The sequence below is a fragment of the Polyodon spathula genome, chromosome 2, assembly GCF_017654505.1.
Source record: "Polyodon spathula isolate WHYD16114869_AA chromosome 2, ASM1765450v1, whole genome shotgun sequence".
Lineage (NCBI taxonomy): Eukaryota > Metazoa > Chordata > Actinopteri > Acipenseriformes > Polyodontidae > Polyodon > Polyodon spathula.
The window spans coordinates 65,752,331-65,778,488 of NC_054535.1; the positions used below are offsets into that span (position 1 = coordinate 65,752,331).

The window sequence follows — 26,158 nt, forward strand, 5'->3', positions numbered from 1 at the left end:
TTTCTTTTTGTGAGTCTGAAATGTGTTTATTTTATCTTTTTAAAATCTTTTTTTTTTGTCACTCGTCTCACAAACAAACAATTCTTCTCACAAATGAAGAAATACTCAAACAGGTTCTGTCATGCTTGTGAAACAAAAAATATTCTGATGATAAAATACATTGGAATTTCATTTCTTTTGTCATGAGAGGGATCGTTTATCGTGAGGTTCTGTGGATCTTGAAAAAAGACGTTCTTAACTTGGTGATGAATAAAAAATTACTTTTTATATTTTTTTGTTTCAAGCAAAAACTCTGGTCAAATGCAAGAAGTAGGTAGGTTCATGATTTTCTGTAATCCAAGTGTGAGCGTTTGTGTGATTTGTATTTTTATTGGATGCTGAGCTCCCTCCGATATGACAGGAGGACTACCAACAGTGCTGTAATACAAATCTATGAGCTCTGCTAGCGTAACAGTCTTGTGTGGAATTGCAGATGTTCAATAGCATAACACAATCTTTTTCAGGGAAGGAGGGGATGTTGGGCCAGCACTCACATTCTTAGTAACATGGAGAGGGGAGCACTTCAAAAACAGGACACCCATGCGACAGATGCATGAGACAATATCACCATCAGCAAAAGCATGAAATCTGCTGTTATGACTAACTATGTTTATATGGATGAGTGGAATGTACTCTGTCATATCAGTTTGAGAGGGCAGCACCAATAACACGGATCAACCAAGTTTTCCAGTGTTATAGAATAGAATACAGACAGGTGTTTAATGGGAGGGATGGCCTCTCTGTCACAGTTGGCTACATATGATGTGGTATCATACTAGTTTATAATTTCTCCAGTGTTGTACACTGTTGTTGCTGTGGCGGGAGGGGCGAGGTTTGGCAGTGGGTAAAAATCGGACCAATATAAAACTGTCCAGACAGGGCATTAAAGGGGTCTGGTTGTTTTAAATCCGACACCACGCAATTACTCCTTATTTATAGCCTCCAAATTAAACAACTTTTCATATTTTTTTTATCACTTAAAATGCTGTTGGACCAAGACAAAACTGTCTGGATGGGGCATTAACCCTTTCAAGTCCAAGCATTTTTTAGTGCGATGCTCCCCAAGGACAGGTGAAGAACCCTGCTTTCTTGTGGAATTCAATCTGTGGAATTGGAGTCTTTCCTTCCACCTTCTTTTGCTTCTGATGAGGATAGGAGATTGAATTTCCTGAGCCGGGTGTGGGCATTGAGGTGTTACGTGAATAAGACAAGAGCTCTGCTTCATACTGATCAGCTCTTTATCTGTCACGTTATACAGACCCTAGGACAGCCCCTCTCTAAGCAGCGACTATCGCATTAGATTGCAGACACAGTCTCTAGACCTGGGAGAGTAGCTGCGCACTACACTAGGGGTTGGCTCAATGTCTGATGTATGTATGGTGGCTAGTTGGACTACACTGCATACATTCTGCAGGTTCTACCCCTTGAATATGTTAGATCCTTCCTTGTCTTCAATAGGCACGAGAAAGATGACCACCAACCGCGAGGTCGCATCAGTCACCCTCACAGGTTCGATGCAAAAAGAGAAATGGCTTCTTCAGTATAACGGTTTTAATCCTTCGGTAAGCAGGACTGAGGGCATCATCCCAGGAAGAGGCCTATTGGCAGCTTTGGTATAGAGAGCTCAGAAAATACCTACCAATAGGCAGGCATCTCGTCATGTTGTTGGTGGCCGTCTTCTCTTTCAGGGAACCAGAGTTATTGTAATTAACTTAACGCTCTGAGGAGGATTTCATTCTCATTCAATATTAATACCCAGACTTGTATTGAGGAGGACAATTTCCTAAGCATCATAGATGCGAAGGATAGAAAAGCCTTTGAGGGCTTCCCCTTCCATGAAGCAGCCTGGAGGCCGGTTGAGACTGTATGGAGAAAACCTGTATACTCGTCACCACATCGCCCCAGAATACATACATTTTACAAGGTACCTGCAAGCCGCAAGTATCATCCTTTTAAGCAGCCCAAGGTGGATACCATCATGGCTATACCAGCCACCAGTGTATACGCCAAATCCTCTGCATCAGATCGGGCAAACAGGAAGATTTATACCTTCTTGAAGAGGGACTTGGTTATGTTAGCTGAAAACATTCTAATAATGTTGCTATAATATTATGAATCAATGATTCACTCATTTAATTTCATTAAACTTTTTAAAGAGTGATGCATTAACTTGGTAAATTCTTTGGAAAGTTGTCTTTCCGAAAGGAGACTCCATCCAGCAATCTCATATGTTAAAAGTTTGACTAGTTAAATTGGTCTCTGCTCAATCGCATTATGGATTCGACTCCTCAATCTGGTAGTCGTGTTTCAGATCCTGATAGCCCAGCTACTCCCGTTCGACCTAGCCACAAGAGAACATCTTGGACACCTCTTCAATGCGCTGCTCTAATAAAAAAAAAGAAATACCAGTCATGGAAAATTCCTCGGCTTCTCAATACTCTGTACTCAAGGAATATTTCTTACACGGCTGGTGCTTCCCCCAAGGACCTCATCTCCTTGCTAAATCAATATAAGGCATCAACCTCCAAGTCTCCGGTCCCGTCTTCATTCGGTGAGGCCTCCACTGTCCAAGCCGCCCAGTCCGGGTCTGATTCCCCTGGCATCAGCCTTAAGCCCCTCACACATGCCACCTCCTTCTCTAATGCGGACATCCTGCAAGCCCTGCAAACAATGTAAGCTTCAATCTCCGGGCTGGAGACTCGACTCTCCCACCTTGAACACTACCCCGTGCCTCTCGGTCCCTCTGCATTGGCTTTCCTCGCCACTCCATCTTCGCTTCCAGCCGCGGCTCCCTGTTCAAGCCCACTCAATTCCAGCCCTTCTTTTACTCTTTCCACAGCAATAGCCAGCTCCGATTCCCTCAAGCCAGCTTCCCTGCTGCCCAGACCAACCTTGGTATCCAACAAACTCCGTACTCAAATCCAAGAAGGTAGAGACATAAATCTAGTCCTTTTGCTTATCTGTTCCCTCAAAGTACATGACAACAGATTGTTAGATTGTGGAGAAGTATCCATCGTTTTAAAATCCAAAGACCCTCGGTTCTTCAAAAAACGTACTTTGGCAGAGTTTGTTACAGCATTCAGTCTGTACAGAGACATTCTCTGTGATGCATTTTCCATGTGCCATCTAGCTGAGTCTCGTAGCTGACTTGTCTATGAGATATGGATGTTCAGCTTTTTACTACTACCACAGATCTTTTTCAGCCAAGGCTGCTGCAATTCTGGAGCAATTTAATATCAGGCTTAACTGGGGCATTTTAGACAATGAGATGTTTTGTCTCCACTTTGCGAGCCTAAACTTCACCTGTATGGTTTGCAGCTGCAGTTTTCACAGAACTAACCTCTGCCCCCTTTCAGCCTAGTCCGTAAACCAGCAAATGCAATCCCACGTCTTGCTTGAAGTTCCAAGCATCAGTTCCTTCTAACCTCAGTTCTCAGTTAATTTACCTCGCCAGTCCTGGGATCCTTATAATCCTTCCTCGGGATTGAACTGGACTCCAAGGAAACAGAGACATGTCTCCCCCAAGACAAATTATGTAGTATTTCAGATGTGTTAAAATCCTTTCAGGGCAGAAAATCCAGTACCAAACGTAAACTCCTCTCTCATCTCACTAGGACGTTCATTTGTTTCTTTTCTGTTAAAATTAGCATCTTCTGTTGTCGAACTGCAACACCACGTCAACATCAATGCGGGGTGCTGGGCAGATGTTAAACTATGGTCCCTCCTCCCCTCCAACTGGAGTGGCATTTCCCTACTTTACAAGGACTTGCCTACTCCTGCAGACTCTCTCTGTCTTTATACCGATGCTGCCCCCTCGCGGGGCTTCGGTAATGTTGCAGGTTCCAAGTGGTTCTACTTGAATTGGCAGCCCGAATTCTTGTCCCTACCTTCCACAGAACAATCTTCAGCACAGTTTGAATTGTATCATATTATTGTCGTAACCGTAATTTGGGGGCATAAATGGTCAAAAAAAGTCATAACATTTAAAATTGCAACAACCTCTCCAAAGTAGCTATCATTAATAAAGGCCCCTACAGTCATTAAACTTATAAGAAAACTCACCTGGGTTTCAGTATTGGGGAACTTTAGAATCCAGGCAAAACATGTCACAGGTTAAAAAAATATAATTGCTGACTCACTCTCTCGTTTTAATTTCCAGAAATTCCATGATCTGTTTTAGTGTATCCCCTCTAACGCATCCATGTCCACAGTTCAAGGACCTCACATTGTACTAAATCAAGCATCTCCCAACATCCAGATATCTGAATCTGCAGTCAGTCTCATGAATCAATCATTCACAAAACACCAGAGCTGCTTATAACACAGGGTGGCAGTCTTACACCAAATATTGCTCCATGTCACATTCATGCCTTACTTCCGAATCTTCCATTATAGAATTCATCACTTGTTTTTAAATCGCAATCTCTCCCTTTCCACCATACACCGATACTTGTCAGGACTACAGTTTCACTCTTGCTTGCTCGGAATCACAATCCCTCCCCCATCTCATCTTCCTCGGATACAAATGCTGCTCTATGGGATTCAACGAACTCCTTCCAAACCTTCATTCCAAGTTGCCGATCACTGAGGAAATTCTAGAATCCATAATCAACATTCTACGCTCAGGCTGCTTTTCTCCTTACAAAGATGCCCTCCTGGAAGCAATGTTCACTTCGGCCTTCTGTGGATTTCTACGGTGTGGCGAGATCGACCCATCCTCGGACCTCTGCATAGAAGATCTCCATCGCCAATCCCAGGTCACATACTCCCTACTTTTAAAACATTCAAAATCAGACAGAGAAAAGAAAGGTTCCATGTTTATTTATCCAAAACACATTGTATTATTTGTCTTATTTCTGCTCTTTCCAGCTATCTATAAACAAGATCCCCTGTTTCCCCAGCAGGGATATTCATGTCCAGGAACTGGCTCTGCGACCACCTTCATCCATGTCTCCTTCGCGCTGGGCTTCCTCCCGACAACTACTCCAGACATTCGTTCAGGATTGGCATTGCAACTTCCGCTGCTTCCAGGAACATTGCTCCTCACCCAATCAAGGTTATGGGGAGATGGACTTCCGGTGCATACAAACTCTACATTCTGAAGAATGTCACAGACTTATTATTGGCACAAAAAAATGTTATGTGGCTAACTGGATTAATGGAGTCATTATTTTAGAACCTGGAGGAAGGGTAACCCTCTGCCATGGATTCCCTAAAGTTTCCCCCCTATTTCTGGTGAGTAGGGTTTTTTTCCTTACCTGAGCGCTGAGTGGTTTAGATCTGCAGGGTGGGGGTGGCTTAGCTTGCCTCGTTCTTTTGGGGGGAAGGTGGCCCGAGTGCTACTTGTCCTGCCACTGACATCCACATTCATCACGCATTCATATCATACCTGTCAGTATTGGACAGCGTTTAGCTCCTTGAACTAGGCAGGACCAAAGTAATAATCATGCTATATTTCCATTATATCATTCTGTCCTACATTCGTCAGTCTGGGCTATTGATCGGTCCTATAATTAATTTTACACATTATCAGTGAACATTACCCACATTCCTCAACACGGACGATTAACTATGCAAACAATTGGCGGCAGCCTTATTTATTTTGGGGGAAGGTGGCCCACGTGCCACTTGTCCTGCCCGCTGGCCGAGTCATTCTTAATCACTGTATTGCATTCATCTCAGCTCAGGGGCGGTTATCAAGCGCCAATGGATAAAACCATGGGCCAAATTGTAATGTGAATGTATTATGTATCTGTCTGGTGTCATGTTCATGTCGGGCATATCTGTTTGCCAATTGTTCATGTGCCATTAGACATATCTTTCACAACCAATAACTGTTATTTTTATTACTAAGTAGACGTCTTCTTTCGGAAATGTCCATTTTTTTTTTGATAATTTAGTAATATTACAGGAACGTTGTGAGAACATTAGCAGCATCGTGTCATTAAATTATTTTGTCTTTGTGTAATATTGTATTTTTTGTTAACTTGAATCCTGTAAATCAAATAGGTTAAAGGTGTCAGCTAAATAAAATAATATTAATAATAATTATTATATAATAAATTCCTTTGCCAGATTAATGTTTGGCGGAAGCAGAATCTATACCCATGCGCACATAGCCTGTTTTTCAACCACCAATTATCAAATAAAAATCAAACAACATAAAAATGTGTGCCATTATAGACTTGCTCTGTGCCATTTATTGAAATGTTCAATACAACAGAACCTGGGGTTGCCTTTGCAACCACTGCACACTTTTCTTGTGTCCTTTCTTTTGTTTTCATTTTCGTAGCAGACTCTACACCTTTTTTGAGGTCTTTGCTTCCCTTGTGTTGGAGGGATAGTCACAAACGCATGTACAGGGCTACTTTGCGTAGGCATTGCGATGGATCTGGCTGCAGCAGACACCTGCTTCAGTATTTCCACGTACGCTGCCATGTTTAGCTTTCGCTAAAAACTATATAAACTACAACTAAACAAGTAAAACTAATAATAAAACAAAAATAATAATATAAAACATTATATATATATATATATATATATATATATATATATATATATATACACACACACACACACACACACACACACACACACAGTACTGTGCAAAAGTTTTAGGCAGATAAAAAAAAGTTACTGTAAAGTAAGAATGCTTTCAAAAATAGACATGTTAATAGATTAGATTTATCAATTAAAAAAATGCAAAGTGAGTGAACAGAAGCAAAATCTACCTCAAATCCATATTTGGTGTGACCACCCTTTGCCTTCAAAACAGAATCAAGTCTTCTAGGTACACTTGCACAAAGACAGGGATTTTGTAGACATATAGTCAGGTGTATGATTAAACAATTATACCAAACAGGTGCTAATGATCATCAATTCAATATGTATGTTGAAACACAATCATTAACTGAAACAGAAACAGCTGTGTAGGAGGAATAAAACTGGGTGAGGAACAGCCAAAACAGCTAACAAGGTGAGGTTGAAAAGTCATACACCATGGCAAGACTGAGCACAGCAACAAGACACAAGGTAATTATACTGCATCAACAAGGTCTCTCCCAGGCAGAAATTTCAAGGCAGACAGGGGTTTCCAGATGTGCTGTCCAAGCTCTTTTGAAGAAGCATGAAGAAACGAGCAACGTTGAGGACCATAGACGCAGTGGTCGGCCAAGGAAACTTCCTGCAGCAGATGAAAGACACATTATGCTTAATTCCCTTCGCAATCGGAAGATGTCCAGCAATGCCATCAGCTCAGAATTGGCAGAAAACAGTGGGATCCTGGTACACCCATCTACCGACGGAGAAGTCTAGTCAGAAGTGGCCTTCATGGAAGACTTGTGGCCAAAAGCCATACCTTCGACGTGGAAACAAGGCCAAGCGACTCAACTATGCACGAAAACACAGGAACTGGGGTGCAGAAAAATGGCAGCAGGTGCTCTGGACTGATGAGTCAAAATTTGAAATATTTGGCTGTAGCAGAAGGCAGTTTGTTCGCCGAAGGGCTGGAGAGCAGTACGCGAATGAGTGTCCGCAGGCAACTGTGAAGCATGATGGAGGTTCCTTGCAAGTTTGGGGCTGCATTTCTGCAAATGGAGTTGGGGATTTGGTCAGAATTAATTTTCTCCTTTTCTTCTGTTCACTCACTTTGCATTTTGTTAATTGATAAATATAAACTATTAACATGTCTATTTTTGAAAGCATTCTTACTTTACAGCATTTTTCACACCTGCCTAAAACTTTTGCACAGTACTGTACTTGTAAAAGTTGAATGGCTTCCTGCAATATATCTCAGTCTTCTAAAAACCCACAGGTAGATTGGAATCGCTACATAACACGCAATTGGATACAAATGTCACCTGACCCTCCCCCGACTTTCATTGCACATTCCACAGTACTAGCACTGCCTTAGAGAATGAAACCTGAAACGCTAGACTGAGAAACACTCGTAGAATAGAATGGGAAACTTGACGTACGCACATACGGCATGGTACTGTAAGTGGGTTTTCATTTGACGTACGTGCGTACATCATGGTGCTGAAGTGGTTAAGGCGCGAATGGGAATCTTCAGAAGAAACATTTGATAGTATGTTCTTGTCATAGCAAAATGTATGTTGGTTTTAGTTTTATTCAGATACTTTTTTCTATGCATAAATAATTTCAAGTAATTACAAGTTTGTGCTACCAAGTGGGTTAAAATTTTATTTTAATACAGCCCTGAGTCTGTGTCTGAGAAGGACAAGCAGCTTTTCAGATGTCATTAACACAAACATAAATGAGTAACATCTCAGAGAAGAGTGTCAATTAGAATTAACATGTTTTGTCCAAATGATGATTTAAGTCTCAGTTCTACCAAATATATATATAGCCAGTTTTGCTTTGCTGTGTCAGTTGCAAATGCCAGTCAACTTGCATGCAGGTCGGGAACGTAGGGGCTGAGGGAGGGAGGGAGACCCAGCCGTGAATGTTAATATCTACTACTAGTATATTTTAAGGACTGGTAAGATCTACTGTTCTCTTTGTTTTCAGCATAAATCATTGCACTAAGGCAAGCACTCAGGTACATAATGCAGTAATGTATGTTATTTGTAAAGTGAAAATGCCAAATGCTCACCCCACTGCCAAATTTATACACACATCCAGATTCACGGTGTATAAAAACATAAATGCTTTAAGTGCGAGATTATGCATAGTTTTTGAAGTGGCCATATTTCAGATTGCATGTTGTATTAAGTTTTTTTTCATACTTTACTAATATTTGCATTCAGATGTCTGACAAAGTTAATGCTGTGGAGTTTTTGAGTGAAGAGGCAGTAGAGGTTGTCCCAAAGTCATGGATAGAGGAAAATTAAAAGGTAATTAGCCATGTTTATGTTATGGGATGTGTTGAGAATATGTAGTTTAAGTGGATGTATCTTCTATACAGAAGTGTATGAATCACTAATGCAAATTGTGGTGAGGAATATGAGATATTTTTAAGCTTCATGAGTTTCTACTGCACATATTTATTTAATCAAGTTTACACTACAGCTATGAAATGCTATCATAAGGTAATATCATAAAAACTAACTACTGGAAATAATGATTCATTCATTGGACATTTTACAGAGGTCGTATAATGTAGGTCCTTTATAATGGCCTCGATAAAATTGATACTTTGGCACCTTCAGTGACAGTTTCAAACTAGGTCTCAGTGCATATCATTTATTCATATGAGAAATTGACACAGCTCAATTTACAAAGATGAACTTTTTCAATGAATATTATTTGGTGTTTCTCTGTGGTACAACAATTGCCATACTATTCCAGATGTAACACTGCTCTTATTTCTAGGGGTCATTCTGCTTTTGGCCAAGATTTGATGTGGCAGCATGGTACAACTGAGTTGATCAAACATGCTGTGAGGATCTTTACAGACAAAGATGTCAGATATGAAAATATCTTATGACCCATGTGGGTTCAAATAAACAGTTACAAGCTGTTAGCTAGTTTTGCTGAAAAAAAGTGCAACTCTGGGTAAATAAACTAAGGCTGGCGTGGTGCCGAATTTTTCACTATCGATATATCCTTCTCCAAAAAAGTCGATGCATTGATTCATTGACATGATGAAAGGGTAAAAAATAAAAAAAACAGCAATAAAACAGCTGTGGGTTACTGTGTAACAGTGCTAATAACACCCCTAAAACGTAGATGTAAAAGACAACATTTCCCCTTTTCATCCCTATCCAATAATTTTGTTTATATTACAAAGTAGTTTTATGCAATGAAAAGTGTAAAAATGGTTCCACTCCCAGTATTCTCTATAAAAATAAATAAATGTATATCGTATGCACACTTCCCTGGTACCTGTTGACTCTCAGTCACGAATTTGGACAAGTAAAGCACATGCTCAAAGATCATGGTTTTAAGACCATGGATGAGGCCTGGAGGGTTTTTATTGAGAACTATTTCGACATCTTTTCTGCTTTTGCAAAACAATTGCAAGTATGATACCTGTATCTTGTGTAGCAGAAGATCAAGGTTTTAGCTGTCAGAACAGAATGCAGGCCAGCAAACACTCTCATTTACATGAGGAACATCTAATGCATGACAATTTCAATGGAAATTCCTGAGCATTATTAAGACTTTGATTTGTAACGAGCATGAGTCATTTTTTGACTTGGGTGTTAAAAGGAAAATTTAAAGAATTTTTAAACAGCAAAACTGTAAATAGTTATGATGTTGAGAACTATCCGCAGAGACATTGGTACATGTTCTACAACACTGATTTTTATGTCGGGGGGGGGGGGGGGGGGGGGGGGGGGGTTTCATGGGAAGCATTTATTTGTCTATTTCTTCTACCATTATTTATACTGTGTACTAATTCATACATTAATATTCATATACAATAAATACATCAGAGTTGGGTTCCCTTTCTATTTACACTGTAGCCCCATCAGAAAGTGTCCATACCACATATGCTGTGTGCAATGCCAGCACTGAAGGAAATTCACCAATATTATAACACATATTTCTTTTGACACTGTTGTCAGTGCAGAGAATATTTACAGAATTGACAGCCTTATGAAGTAACACATCTCTCCTTTGGCTGCAGTATTTTAAAAGACCCTGCCTTTGCATAAAATCCCCCAAAATCACTATTTTCATATTGTGGCAAAGTGCCCGCCCCTGTGTGTATTTTGTGTTGTGTGTATAGTCATTGGTACACGGGATATAAACGGGACTGTGTAACACAAGTGTTTAAAATGTATATTTGTATTTAGGCACAAGGATTGCACAACACTTCACGTAAAAGTAAAAAGTAATATGTGAGCACGGGGAATTGCACTTTATTAATTCACGTGCAGTTGTAACGCGACTCCAATTGAATGTGTGATTAGCAATTGAGTCTCTGTACAACTGCATAAAAGCTACATGTTTTCACCCACTCGGGGTTGTGTGTTTGGCGAGTGGAGAACAAGATTGGAGATGGGGGTAATAATAATAGTAGTGAAAAAATATCTGCTCACCGTGTTTTGTTTGGTGTTAGTCCATTTTGTTTGTCTCTTTACTTTGGCTACCAGTGCTGTGTCCTGTGTTTTTGTTTGTCTTACAACCGTTTATTTAATGACTGTTTATTTATTAAATGCTGAGCGAGACCATTCGCTCAGCTCCACCAAACTCCACCTCTCTCTCTGTTTATTTCCTGGTTCCTGTTTCTGGTCTGACATCCCCCACTCCGACCGTCTTTGTGACACTTGATGTCAGAACTGGGACCACCAGTGCCTCCTAGACGCAGACCAGAGCAGGAACCACAGTTTCTTGTTTAAAAAAAATAATAAAAAAAAAAAAAAATGCAAGGCTGGAAAGATGGATGCATGGACCTGGAGGAGCTCCTCAGTGGTCTGGAGGACCAAGGCTAGTGCCTTGCCTGCAGGGTGTACGGGCACGTGGTGGCTGTCTGTCCCTTCCAAGAGGAGGAGGAGGAACTGGCCCAGGAGAGGAAGGTGAGGAGAAGGAGGAGCAGAAAAAAATTGCAGCAGCAGCTGCAGCAACAGCCGAAGGAGGTTGGGGATGGAAGTTCAGAGGTTTTTTTAAAGAACCTCACGGCGGAACTGTGCCCCGGCTGTGGGGCGTATGGGCACACGTTGGCCATCTGCCCAACACAATATATAGAGGCGGAAGTAATGCCTGTGTGGGAGGAGCCCGTGCGTCCAGCACCCAGAATGTGGGAAACCAAAGCCCGCGGGACTGCTGGTTGCCACCTCCAACAGCAGAGGAAGAATGCCGGCTGTCCCCATCTCCACCAGCAGAGGGTGAGTGCCTGCTGGTATCACTTCCCCTACCGTCACCACGTGGAGGAGAGGAGCAGGTGCTTCCTCTGCCTCCATCACCTTCCTCTGCAAGTGAGGAAGAACTGCACCAGTCCCCTGTAATAAGGGTAGACTACAAGCCACTCCCACCTCCACCGCCAGGAGATTACACGCCTCCACCGGTAGGAGAAGAGCAGCAGGAGCTGCCTCTGCCTCCGCCACCTCCACCGGCATGAGCAAAGCAGCAGGATCTGCCTCTGCCTCTGCCACCTCCATCGCCAGGAGCAGAGCAGCAAGAGCTGACTCTATATTCACCACCTCCACCAGCAGAGGGTGAATGCCTGCTGGGTTCCTGTCCACCAGCAGAGGGTGAATGTCTGCTGGGTCCTTGTCCATCAGCAGAGGATGAATGCCAGCTGGGTTCCCACCCACCAGCAGAGGATGAATGCCTGCTGGGTTCCTTTCCACCAGCAGAGGATGAATACCTGCTGGTATCACTTCCCCCACCAGCAGAGGATGAATGCCTGCTGGTATCACTTCCCCCACCATCACAAGGAATGGAGCTGGAGCTGCCTCTGCCTCCATCACCATCAGAGAGAGAGGAGCAGGAGCTGCCTCTCCCTTCACCAGAAGGGCCAGGACTAGATTCTGGCGGTCCTTAGCGACCCCTGCATAGGCTGCTGAGGGAAGCATGGGCCGCAGTAGCCGAGAAGAGGGCCAACACCCACATCCCAGCTTGCCCTGACTCCCTGCCTCGCTTCGTCCAAGGATGCCTGCCTCACTTCGCCCAAGGATGATCTGCATCGTCTGGGGTCGCTGGAACTGCTTTGCCAGGGGTTGCAGTCAGGTCTGCTTGGCCGCAGGGGTCAGTGTGGGCGGAGCCCCACCAGAGGGAGCTGCCAGCTATGGAAAAGGGGGGAGAGGTCAGGAGATCACCTTTCCCTGCAGCAATTTCACTGCAGGAGTTTTGGGGGGTGGAGTCCCCCCAGAGGGAGCTGCAGGCTATAGAGAAAGAAGGAACAGAGTAACCTTAAGCAAATGGCAAGACAATTTATTCCGTAGGGTAGGTGGAAGTCGACCATTTATCAAAGGGGCGGAACTACGGCACCCAAGCTCACTGATCTGGACGGTAGACGGCGTGGCATCAGATGATTGGAGGAGCAGATGCCCTCATTAACCTAGGGGTCATGGGCGAGGATATAAATAGGGGGGGCGTAGCTTCAGCAATCGGTTCCTTTGCATATGGTTAAGCCAAATAACCTAGAAGGAGCCTGTCTTGTGTGTACTAAAAACCGTGAGTGTTTTGCTTGTCTGTGTATTAACACTGTTTGTCTTGTTTGTCGTTTCTCACCAAGAATACTGAGCACGATCCAGAGCTGCAGTCGCAGGCCAGCGTAAAACCCAGACATCACCACTTATCTTTCCACTACAAGAATTGTCTTTTTGCATCACTACCACTAAAATCACGCACTGTCGGAATTGTGTCTGTGTTTTGTGTTTTGTGTGGGTGAAAGAACTGGACTTTGGGTTACGGGTCAAACCCGTGGGATTATAAATCAGAAGTGATACACGCCGCTGTACCACTTCCAACACTATTATTGTTTGCAGGTTCGCTATAAGGCTCTGGACATTAAAATCATTAATAAACACCCTTGCACCTGTAAATCATTTGTCTGTGTCATTAATCCGCTCTGCACTGCACTCACCTGTATGTATTCACCACTTTGCCACAGCTTTTTACAAATGCACATTTTTAAAGGCTGGCGTGACCTCTGCATCTCATAAATGGTCACGCAAATTAGTTGTGTTACCGGAGTATCCCAAACATACTTTTCTTTTTTGAATCTTTCTTTAGAAAACTATTGTCAAACACCGATAGGCATTGTAGCTCAGTCGATACAGTATTTGTAATCCTAGCACAACACTCTTAACTACTGCACAGATGCAATCCTATCAGTAAACACTCACAGGGGGCAGGGGCAGTGGGGAGAAGGTGAGCTCAATCGCATGCAGATTCAAAGAGTCAGACCTGGGGGGAGCAGAGAAGCTCTGTGCTTAATGCAAAAAATAATGGTTGATTACAAATTGAATACAAAATAAAAGCTTTTCTTTGTCTAAACCCTTTACACAAAAACTATGCACAGGCTTGACTAGCTATAGTTGTCAAACAATACAGCCTTAAAATAAACTAAAATTTATAAATTTATAAACTTTTCCTTGCATAATAGATCAAACTACATTATCTGAGGTCTGCTTTTGTTGTCAACTTTTACATGGACAGGAAATAATAAAAATGCTATATGAATTTTGAATTACTAGTGTCAGTCTAAAGAGAGTCAATAGGCAATATTGTGGTTATTAAAGTATGCAGATTGTTTTCATATTACAGATGAATAAGATGCAAAAGATGATATGCAATAAAAAAAAAAAAAACTGCCTACACACCAGCATCAGTGCCACAAGCACCTGACTGTAAGTACTTAACATGTTACATGCTATCTAGACTTTTGATATGTGTGCTTAATCCTGAGGGTAAAACATTGGAGTTCACATTGAGTGTCATATTTGACGATAAATGATAAGAGGGTATTACTACAATATATTTTTTTGCTTGGAAGGAATAAGAGGGTAGCAGATGGCGTAAAGTACAGACAATTTTATACGTGAACAATGGTCCCTGCAACCAAACCAATATGTTCCTGTGTGTTCCTATTTAAAATTCAGGACATACTCAAATGTCAATATAATAGGCATCAAATGTCATCGAAGGCTCCCTACGTCAGAGGGACCACTGTATGCAATTATAACAAAATGAAACCAGAATGTGTTGCTGACTCGGATGCAGTAGTGCCGAGTGATTGGACAACATTGCCACAATATCAGTTTTGCTATTTTGTTCTCACACTTGCATTTACTTTACATATTGGATTTTGTTGGCAAATCTTGTATATGGCCTCTTGAGTGGGTAATACAGGGATTATCTTGCAAATGTTATAGTACTGGGCTGGTATTGGACTTTGCTTTAGTTGTCTGAAAGCAAAGTTTTTTTTCTATCTAAAAGGTGAGCTCATATATTAGGACTGATTTTTTTTTTTTTTTCTAGATACACCTCTTGATGATTCAAGGGCCCCAGTACACAGGAGCAGGCCACCTCAGTGAAATCCACGCAGGAGGCCATCCAGGTCGGCCCCCAGAACCATTGCAGGTGCGTTTGCTCGGCTTAATAAGTGTACTACTTCTCCTTCAAATGTAAATGTAAATATGTTGATTACAGAAAAGCATTTTTTGTACTCCATCACAAGCCACATTAGTTTCGTGCATGTGCCTTAACATATTCAAAAGTTACCAGCTGCATTATAAAGTTTTGATATAATCACAGATTTATGTATGATTTGTATGCAGGCGTTTGATTTTATATTTCTTCCTTGTCTTACTGTAGCTTCACCAATACTACTGATTTCTAGCACTAGGAGCCATGGGAGCATTTCTCCAGGCAGCACACCATGTGAGTGCTGAAAGGTCAAGTGAGCAGAGGACAGCTCCTAAGAATAGTAAGTTCATCTCTTTTCACGTGATTATGAGGGTGTAATCATGGGATAAGAACTTTCTTTAATATACAGCTCATATTTTTCATGATACAGATGACAGGTTATATATTTATAGAAATATACACTGATATGGACAGTCATCCAAAAACTAAAGATATTCATAAAAACATTTTTTGTTAATTATGTTAAACACTACTATCACTAGTTGTTTAGGAAGTGCCTAAAAGTTCCATGTCAAATGTCCATGTCAAAAAGACGGCTGTATTTGGTGATGTCAGACCAGAACCAGGAACCAACAAATAAACAACAGAGAAGTGGAGTTTGGTGAAGATGAGCACTTGGATACGCTCAGCATTTAATAAACAAACAGAAAATAAAAGGTTGCAAGACAAACAAGACACAGGACACAACACTTTAGCCAAAATAAAGAGACAAACAAAACGGACTACACAGACAAAGCACGGGGAGCTTGTGTTATGATTTAATTATTATACTAACTGTTACCTCCGTCTCCAATCCTGTTCTCCACTCACCAAACACACAACCCCGAGTGAGTGAAAACATGCTCCTTTTATGCAGCTGTACCGAGACTCGATTGCTAATCAATCATTCAATTGGAGTCTCGGTACAAATGCACATGAATTAATAAGGGCAATTCCCATGCTCACATATTACTAAATTTTACCTGCACGTGAAGTGCTGTGCAATCCTCATGGCTAAATACAAATCTACATTTTAAACCACTTGTGTTACAGAGACCCATTTATATACCAGTGACTATACACCAACATTAATACGCTACACGTAACATACAACACAAATAAATAGTCCAGGGGCGGGGCACTTTGCCACAGTCCATGTAACAGGGGAGACCTCTGCTGACTCTCTGGGCACATTCATAGTGCTGCGGGAAGAGGGCAGGAGCCCTCCAATATCCGCCTGTCAGTCACGGCATTGATAAGGTGGGAAAGAGGGTGTGGATTTTCCCCTTCTCTGAGTGGCTGAGGGGCGGGCTTTGGGGGGGTTGCTGCACTGATAAAAGGACGCTCTGGGTTTCCCTCGGGTCTGCCCTCTAAGACAAAACGAGCCAGCTGTCGGAAGCTGGGATTGCTGGACCGAGCACGGCAGGCGAAACAAAAATAAACTAAATAACTAAAAAAAAAACATTGGCAAAGGGAAGATTATAGGAATCTAGGAATCCTTGGGCAGACCCCGAAACGTGTATAGGTGGAGGGAACACCATAGCCTTTTGTTCTTTGTGATTTATTATTTCCAGAGCACCTGTGATGTGAGTGCACCTGCATTGGACTGTGTACATGGACTGGTATAACTGTGGTCTTGTTTACCGTTGCTGGTACTCAAGCCACGAACAACCGCGCCCTCTGCGGGCTGAAATAAATCAGCGAGTCTGAGTGGTGTTACAATCTAAAGTTCTGGCTCCTTGTCAGTGAATTGCCCACCATTCTTCCACAGTCCATTATACAGTTTAATTTAAATTATCTTGAACAAAACTTTTGGTATTATTTTAGGGTTATTGCTCTATGTCTCCAACCTTTTTCTTTTGTAGAAGCTCTTCATCGAACAGACAAAAGTGCAAAGGCCAGGGTAGTGGAAGACTTCATAGCAGAGATGCTAAGATATGCACCTCACCGAGGAGGAAAGGAATGACAGGTAAATCACAGTCATGTTCTGCTCAACAGTGGGGAGAGGTGCATCCTCCAGTATATTAACAGGCAAAGTCTTTCAGACATCAGCCAACCCAATCATCCTTTGGAGGACAGGCCCGGTTTCAATGTGGCCTGGGTTCCAGGCCACATGGATCCTTCCGTGGCTATAACAGAGGAAGAGGTAGGCCCTCTTTTTCTTCCTGATAGTATCCTGTCCTCAACCTGTGTCTTTTGACCTCCTCACATTTTCTAACAAACTGGCAGAAAATAACATCCATTCCGGTATCAACCACCATCAACAGGCATCATCCTGACACTATTGGACTGGTCATGCCCACAGGGGATTTTTCTACAAGAGTAGAAGGAGGAGATAAAACTCCTGCTCCTTTCACTTGCCATAATGGGTCCCCTCATCTTCTCAAGGGCAGGGATACTATTCCAGGTACAGTGGAATGTCGCATATCCTACCGTCACTTAACCACCCTGATCAATTAACTGCCTTGCTAAATAAATAAATAAATATTAAAAGTAGGCTATGAGAGTAATGGCATTGCCAGCAAATGCAGCTTCCGTGATGGAAACAGAAAGAAAGCATTGCAAACATCTATAGAAAAAGTATTTACACATCCATAAACAGGTCAGTGAACAAAAACAACATGCAAACTGCTTTAAACATGGGGACATTTTGTTTGCTTTAAAAGTACAAATACACAGTGCTGCTATGCAGTTCGTTATATGCCATCTCCATGCAAGGCTTTTAAAAAACAGATATAAAACAAAGAGTAAATGCACAGTAACCTGCAACTGATGGCTTCTTTCTTGACTCTAGAAGTCGCTGCCTCCCTGGTTCTGCTTTCTTAATATCTCTGTCTCGGCTGTTGATAATATCAAGAAAGATTGCAAAGTACTGTGACAGAGATATTAAGAAATAAGAACCAGGGAGGCAGGGACTTCTAGAGTTAAGAAAGAAGCTATCAGTTGCAGGTTACTGTACATTTACTGTTTGTTTTATATATATTTTTAAAAAGTTTGCATGAAGATGGCATATAGCAAACCGCATAGCAACACTGTGTATTTGTATCCTAATTAATCTCGTTTATGTTTGCTTACTTTTAAAACAAAAAAAGTCCCTACTTTTAAAGCAGTTTGTATGTTGTTTTGGCTCACTAACCTGTTTATGGATGTGTAAATGCTTTTTCTATAGAGGTTTTCAAATTCAACTTTTTCACATATCCGCCTAGACCCCAGTCCACAGAGGGTCGGATATGTGACGTTGTACTGTATTTCTTAATTTGCAACAAGAATGGTAAGTTCCAACCCATTCTAGACCTCAGGAGTGAACAAATACATTTCAAGATAGTATCACTGGCCACCGTCATCAAAGCAGTTCAACCAGGGGACTGGCTGGTTTCTAAATTACAGCTCATCTCTGGAGCATCAGCATCCATGTTTACCCATACATAGACGATTGGTTAGTATGGGCTCTGTCCAGGGAAAAGGCTTTGGAACACCGTTTTTCAGGACCTGGGTATATTGGTAAACAGGAAAAAATGATCGCTTTTCCCGATACAGTCGTTAATCTTCCTGGGGGCCCATTTCAACACAATATCAGGTGGAGTGTATCTTCACGAAGGAGAGGGCGACAGATAGCAGATGCACATGGCAGCAGCAGTCTCCCTGGTAAGGGAAACAAAGCTACACATGAGATACACACAGAGGTGTGTCCTTTCCTCCTGGAACCCAACTTTTCCAGTTTTCCATTGTATCAAGGTTTCTCTGGGAGCTTCATCATTAGCAACATGGTGGTGAATTTCACCCCGGGTGAGAATAGGGTGGCAGCTATCTCAATGACCTCCAACACTCCACCTGCATACAGATGCCTTCTTATTAGGGTGGGCAGCTGTGACAAAGCTGGCTGAGTGTTGACGTCAGAACCAGTAAATGAAACCAAAACAGACAGTACTGGTGATGTGCTGAATTGAATGTGCTTGTTGCTTTGGTTTATTGAAAATAAAAAGGTTGAACAGAACAAAGTACATAAAACAAATGGTGCATTGCCCAAACAAACACAGATGTGGACGAATGAAACAGGTATTGTGCGAGTCCTCTCGCACAAGTAGCATTTGTTACAGTTTTGTTTTTAAATCACCTAACTCCACCAATTCTCCACTCCCGACACAACCCTGAGTGGATGAAAACATGTTGCTTTTTTGCAGCTGTACCAAGACTCGATTGCTAATCAATCATTTAATTGTAGTCTCGGTACAACTGCACCTGAACTAATTTAGTGCAATTTACCATGCTCAGATATTATTCATTTTACCTGCACGTGAAGTGCTGTGCAATCCCCGTGCCTAAATACAAATATACATTTTAAATCACTCGTGCTACACAGACTGATTTATATCCCGTGCACCAATATCTATACATCAACATTAACACAAAAGACACAGCATATAACACAAAAAATACACACAGGGGTGGGGCACATTGCCACAGAAGCACACTTATCTGGTCCTGGGATTTTGGTCACCAAGGCAAAGACACCTCCATATAAACCATCTGGAGCTTTTAGCAGTCTTCCTAGCATTAAAACACTTTGCACCACTTTTAAAGCAAAATGCTTGTTTGATTGCTTGATTAATGTATGCATACCCCCCTGCCACTAATACCAGCTGTATTGTAAAGAGAGGCAAAGCCACTCTGATTCCTGGAAGTAGCAAAAGAGGGACCTTTGTACTTACCAGTGCACTTGGATTTACTGTCTTTGAGCAGATGTAAAATGGTACACAACAATCCTTCATGGTTATGGCTAGCTTCTTGGAGATTTAACAGCAACAATTAATAAATCAGGGGCTATCGGAACAAGTAAATATCTTGCTTCAAAGAAACCATATACTTTTCAAGCTTACTGTATACAGGCAAATGGAGAGAATTTGTTCTCTGTAGCAACTCAGCAGATACAGTTCTATCAACATTTTTATCTTACCTCAGCCACTTGTTCCTCAAGGGTCTTTCGCTACCCTCCACCATGGTGCATATCTCTGCAATCTCCAGTATTTTACCTGAGTGGGAAGATCACCTGGTAGGTTCCCACCCTGTGGTATTGAGATTTCTTAAGGGAGTTAACCACTTAAGGCCCCCAAGGAAACATATCATCCTTCAAGGGAGCCTCAGCACCGTCAATTTATACACCCTACTTCCAGTCTTTTGGGGATATGATTGTCTGCAGGCCTAATCCTCAATTCTTACCAAAGTGGTAACACAGTTCCATATGAATCAGATCATAACTTTTCTTGATTTTTTCCTAAAACCCCACAAATCAGAAGAGGAGACCAGACACCACCTAGCTGAGGTCCGTAGAGCACTGGATTTCAGCATTCCTAAGACTATCAATAGGAGGCCATCAGGATGGCTTTGTGTGTCTTTTAGCTCACAAACAGGGGCAAACCTGTCTCTAAACAATTGGGTTACTTCTTGTATCGTGTTCTGGTATAACCTGTTAAGAAACCTGTTCCAGGGCTGATCAAAGCCCACTTGATGAGGAGAGTGGCTACTACATGGGCAAAATTTAAATCTGTCCCAATTCAAGATATTTGAAATGCTGCTACCTGGGCCTCTTTCGAGACTTTTATAAAACAACTTAAATGTGTCTTGCTCTCAGCCTACATTTGCTTACTTTTTGTTATCTGTGTCTTCTTCCACTGACATCTTACCTACCAACCTCTGTATACTTCCTATGGTAGAATTCACTCTGTGTGTGGCGTTCATTAAATGAGGTATGAAGATGAAGATTACCTGTAATATGGTTTCTTCATAGAAAAATGAACTCTACACACCTATATTACACACTCCCGTGCCCTTTTTCCTTTACTGAATTTTTTGGGGGGAATTTGGACAACAATAGTAAATGATGGAGGGGAATGACTGGTGTTATAGAGTAGAGACACTGACTTTGGTGCCAAAACGGATTATATAAATTATCTCTGGGAAAGAGATTATTATGTTTTAATCCTCACCAAAGCAACACAGAGACTGGGAGTTCACTCAGTGTGTGGAGTTCATCATTCTACGAACATACCATTTTACAGGTAATCTTCGTCTTATCTCTATTATAGTTGTTTGCAATGGTGTCAGTTTGTGCAAGTCGGAATGCCTGGTTTTCAGATTTTCTCTAACGGTATATTAAAAAAAAACAAAAAAAACAAAAACTACATACTATTGTTACTGCAGTAATATACATTTGCATTCAGCCCATCATCACATAGACTAGGGCAGGGGTTTTCGACCTTGTGTGTCTGGACCCCTCGAGACAAAAAAGTAGAAGCAGCGACCCCCTCCTTGTAGTGGCAGGCAAAGTAAACTAGCTAATCATTAAATAGTGGTAATTACCAAAAAGAACGCAATAAATATTATTTTCTTTGTGACACTATTGAGCTTCCGTAACTTAAAGCTTATGCTTAAAAATATTTTTTTAAACAATCACAAATATAAACACCAAAAACAATGAAATTATTATACCCTTATCTATGATCGCTGCTGCAGGTAAAAAAAAGAAAAAAGAAAATGACAGCCGCTCCACCTCCAGTCATTTTTCAAATTGTGCCTGTGACAGGTTAAAAGTCCACCTGGATTGTGAACCAATTTCCAACCAATTCATGCTTTACACCTGCAATTCCATTGTTCCACCCCTTTATCTCCTCCTTTCCTGTCATTAACTATGCATTCCAAATGCCTGACATCATTTAACCCATGGGCACTGTAGAGGTAACACTGCACTTGCATAGTGATTGTGCAGGACAGGTATTTCATGACCTAAAAGCCCTTTAGCCTTCTTGTCTCATGTTTGGTATCTATTTCACCAGAAGAGGTCTCTGTGCTTAACTCCATTGACTTCTATCAAGCTTTACTGGGATTTTCATAGTGTAGGTGATCAAACCCCTAATCACCGCCACCGCTCCTTACCTGAAATACTTCTTCAATAACATTGAAGAAAAAAAAGATTTGCCTCCAAATGTCTGTCAGTGCTTAAAAGATCTGTCCACCTCCACAAAGTGTAATGTTATTTATAAGTTTATATTTCACAAGGGTTCTAAAATGTGTAGTATACATATGTAGTGCACCAACATACGGTTAGAAAATCTTTCTTTAGATTGTACAACTTCTGCTAATTCTATTTATTTAAAAAGGACACCAGAAAATGTTGACAGTATCTCTATTTACATTTTAGATCTTATAATGTCTGATTAAAAGAAACGAAATATTGCTGCAGTAGCAGTCATGTATAGGCAAGACATGGTGTTAATGAGGAGCTGACAGCAAGGAGAGCTCGGTGCTGTGTTGTGGGGGAGCAGATGGAGTTAGACTTTGTGATGGACTAATTATGCTATTCATGCCAATGCTCTCTTGTCATTGAACATTGAAGAGCACGTCCTTCCTGTCTCAAAGAGTCATTGTAGTGACTTGGTGTTTCTGAAGATTTTTACTTTCAATATTAAAACTGGTTTATGGGGTCTAGGAGATGGAAACAAACTAAGTGAGCTCCTGTTAAGCTTCAGCCAATTCCTGCTTTTTTGTGGTACTTTTTTGCATTAAAACTCACATTCAACTAAATATAAAAAAATGGGTAAGACCAAACCCACGAAAGTGAAAAGCGATTCAACACATAGTTTGCCTTCTACATCTGAAAGTATAAACAGGAGCCATTTAATCTCGCCACGAGGCTGGTTCTCACAGAGGTAAAAATAATTTGGCAAGAAATTCCTGCCTCATTTGATAAAATGGAAAACTCAATCAATTAGATTAAAAGCACACTGGCATAAAACAAAAAAGGATGGGCAAGATGGAACACAAGCTTGGAAAACATGATGAGAAATTCATCCTGCATGACAAATCCGTGAGTTACTTAATGAAACAGAACAGGGCTATACATGACAGAATTGAGGATCTTGATAACCGGGGCCGTACAAATAACACACATATATTTGGGGTGTTGTAAGATGCAAAAGGGAAAGAGACTATATTGTTTATTGAAAAAATCTTGAGAGCTCTTGGATATAGATGAAGCAACTCCGATTGAAATCGATAAAGCACCTAGAACTTGAGCACCCAAGCCAAAGGGCCCCAATGCACATCCTTGTGGTTTCATTCTGTAGCTACTGAACTTTCAAATCAAGCAAAACGTTCTTTGTTGGGCTCAAGAGAGAGAACTAAAATTCATGGATAAACATATCTCAATTTACCCAGATATTTAAACTGAACTACTGCAAAAAAATAAAAGAATATGATGGTGTGATATGGGAGACCTGTGCTGGCTATCAGGCGTATCAGTGTTCATTGCGCCAATGCGCCCCTGAAATAAAAAAAAATTCTCTTAACATGTGTCCCCCTTCCCAGACCAGACGCAATACCAATACACAGTAAATTAATGCATTTGGTATTAACACATGTCTGATGACAGCCTAATCTTTTTTACTTTTTGTTTACACTTGCGTTTTCATAATTAAACTCCTGTGCTATTATTCTCCAGTCCTGTAAAATGCGTGTACTCCCTGCCTGGTTAGTCAGTTTCACAGTAAAGCCTGGACGACAACATCAGTCATGGTAACAACATGGACCGGTGCAAATATCTCCTTGTATCCCTGTTACACCCGACCATTACTAATGGAAGAATAAGTAAAGAGCTTCGGCAGTTACTGCTGAAATGTAGGCTATTATATTTGTGCTTAAAAATACTGTGAAATTCATCTGCTGTAAACTTATCTATTTGCTAGACAAAATATCTGTCTGATGTTTGGAGATATGGAGTGGCCTAGCAAGTGAATGGGAGACATATACTTCTGGTACTGCAGTACAATTTATAGACAAAGTTCAGTAGATTTCTGAAACGAAAACCGCAAAAAAAAAAAAAAAAAAAAAAAAAAAAAAAGTAGCTTACGCTAAGAATAATTCAGTATGTGTTAAGCACTGTCTCTTGGCCATTTCACCAGAAGGCCTATAAGTTAACAGCATGTATTATATATATATATATATATATATATATATATATATATATATATATATATATATATATATACACACACACACACACACCACACACACACACACACACACACACACACAGTGCATGTGATTTTATACAGCACTGGAATTGGGATAAAGGAAATTACTATGCAATACAGTTCACGTGCAGTCACGGTTTTGATAAGTAGCATTTTCAAAATCATATGTGCAGTATTAAAATATGTTAAAATAAGCAAATCCACAAAAACAATGAAATACATATTGTATGTTGGGCATTTTATTTTTGTGTTCTGTGTAACACGGGCCATCATTTAACATAGCAGATATACGCATTTATCATATCAACAACATTAACGTGCGTGGTAAAAAATAAAGCAAAAATTGTTTCGATAATTGTCCAGAATATTTACTTGGGGGATAAGAATGAAAAATATCAAGAAAATTAAATGCAATTTTTGATATGGAATTTGTCAAAATAAAGGGGCAGCTAAGGTAAGAATTTACCAGTCAGGATAATGGAATTTAAATATGACTATTAAACTGTATCTGTTGGTAATGTGGTTTCTCTAATGCAGCGGTTTTCAAACTGGGGTACACGAAAAAAATTCTGAAAAGGCAGACAACGCATTTTACTTACCACCACTTGCCAAACGGAGGCTGCAGGACTCTGTAAGAAGCAGCGCCTTTTATTTGTAGTTTTGTTACTGTGTTTTTTATTTTCCTTTTTCCCTTCAACTTCTGGTTATGAATGTTGTTTCAGCACCTGTATTTTCACTATAACTGGACTGAATAGATACCTATAAATAAACTTTCTCTCTCCTGTGTGTTCAATGAACCCCACGCCCTTCCACAGATGGTATTGAGAAAGCTCTTCTAGTTAAAGGGATACGGTACTCTCTTCTGCACCAGGCCCGGCTGCAAGTAACACATGAAGGGTAGAAAAACTACTTCAATACCCCGGAAGAGGCCAGACCCCTTGGAACCCTCAGAATCACGCCGTCAGATAGATTAGATGGCAGACCGAGCGACAGAGACATGGCGAAATTGCTTACTGTATTGTTTTTTTTTTTTTGTTTGTTTGTTTTTTTTTGCAAGTTCAATTTTCTGAAAAAGGAGTAACAAATACTACTGTCCTATACGTGGGTTCAAATGATAATTCAATATAAAGATAGCAGGTTTGTGGTACAAGCTAGGTACACGTTTTACTCAGTTATTTTTTTCTTCTAACAATAACATGACAGAAATCAAAATAATGACATACAATGTAAAGGGGTTAATAACTCTATCAAAGGGAAAAAAGATCCGAACACAGCTTAAACAGATGAATTGCAATATAGCCCTACTCCAGGAGACTCACCTCTCAGATGGGGAGCATATAAGATGTGACTGGATGGGCCAGGCATATAACTCTTCACACCCCTCCTCCAAATGGAATGGAGTGTGTATACTTATTCATAAAAGGCTAGCTTTTTATTTAGAGGTTCCTATTAATACGCAGTTTTTTTCTCGGTACAGAATTCGGGTAATTTGTAAGCCCCTGTAACAAAGTGCCCGCCCCTGTGTATATTATCTGTTATGTGTTGCGTGTGGTGTGTTTAAATGTTGGTGTATAGACATTGGTACACGGGATATAAACGGGTCTGTGTAACACGAGTGTTTAAAAAATGTATATGTGTATTTAGGCACGAGGATTGCACAGCACTTCACGTGCAAGTAAAATGTAGTAATATGTGAGCACGGGGAATTGCACTTTATTAATTCACGTGCTGGGATTCAAGTGAATAATTAATTGGTAATTGAATCCCAGCACAATAGTATATATAGATGCACGTTGTCACATACTGGCGGTTGGGTGTTCGGTGAGCGGAGAACGGGATTGGAGACGGAGGAAATAAGTATAGTAGTAGTAGTAGTAGTAGTAGTAGTAATAATAATAATAATAATAATAATAACAACAACAACAACAACAGAAAGTATCTGCTCACCGTGTTTGTCAGTGTCTGTCCGTGCACCGTTTTGTTAAGTTTAGTCTGTTTTTGTTTGTCTTTATTGTGGCGTAGAGAGCCGTGTCCTGTGTTTTCGTGTTTGT

At 40.9% G+C, this 26,158-nt stretch overlaps 1 long non-coding RNA gene across 1 annotated transcript in view; it reads right to left on the bottom strand.

The window, feature by feature from the left end:
* The window catches only part of LOC121328219, a 36,657-nt gene extending 11,618 nt beyond the window's left edge, over positions 1–25,039 (bottom strand). The window contains exon 1 of the long non-coding RNA XR_005951661.1: positions 24,707–25,039. This is a non-coding gene — a long non-coding RNA (uncharacterized LOC121328219). The remainder of the gene's footprint in view (positions 1–24,706) is intronic.
* Between the last annotated feature and the right edge of the window lie 1,119 nt (positions 25,040–26,158).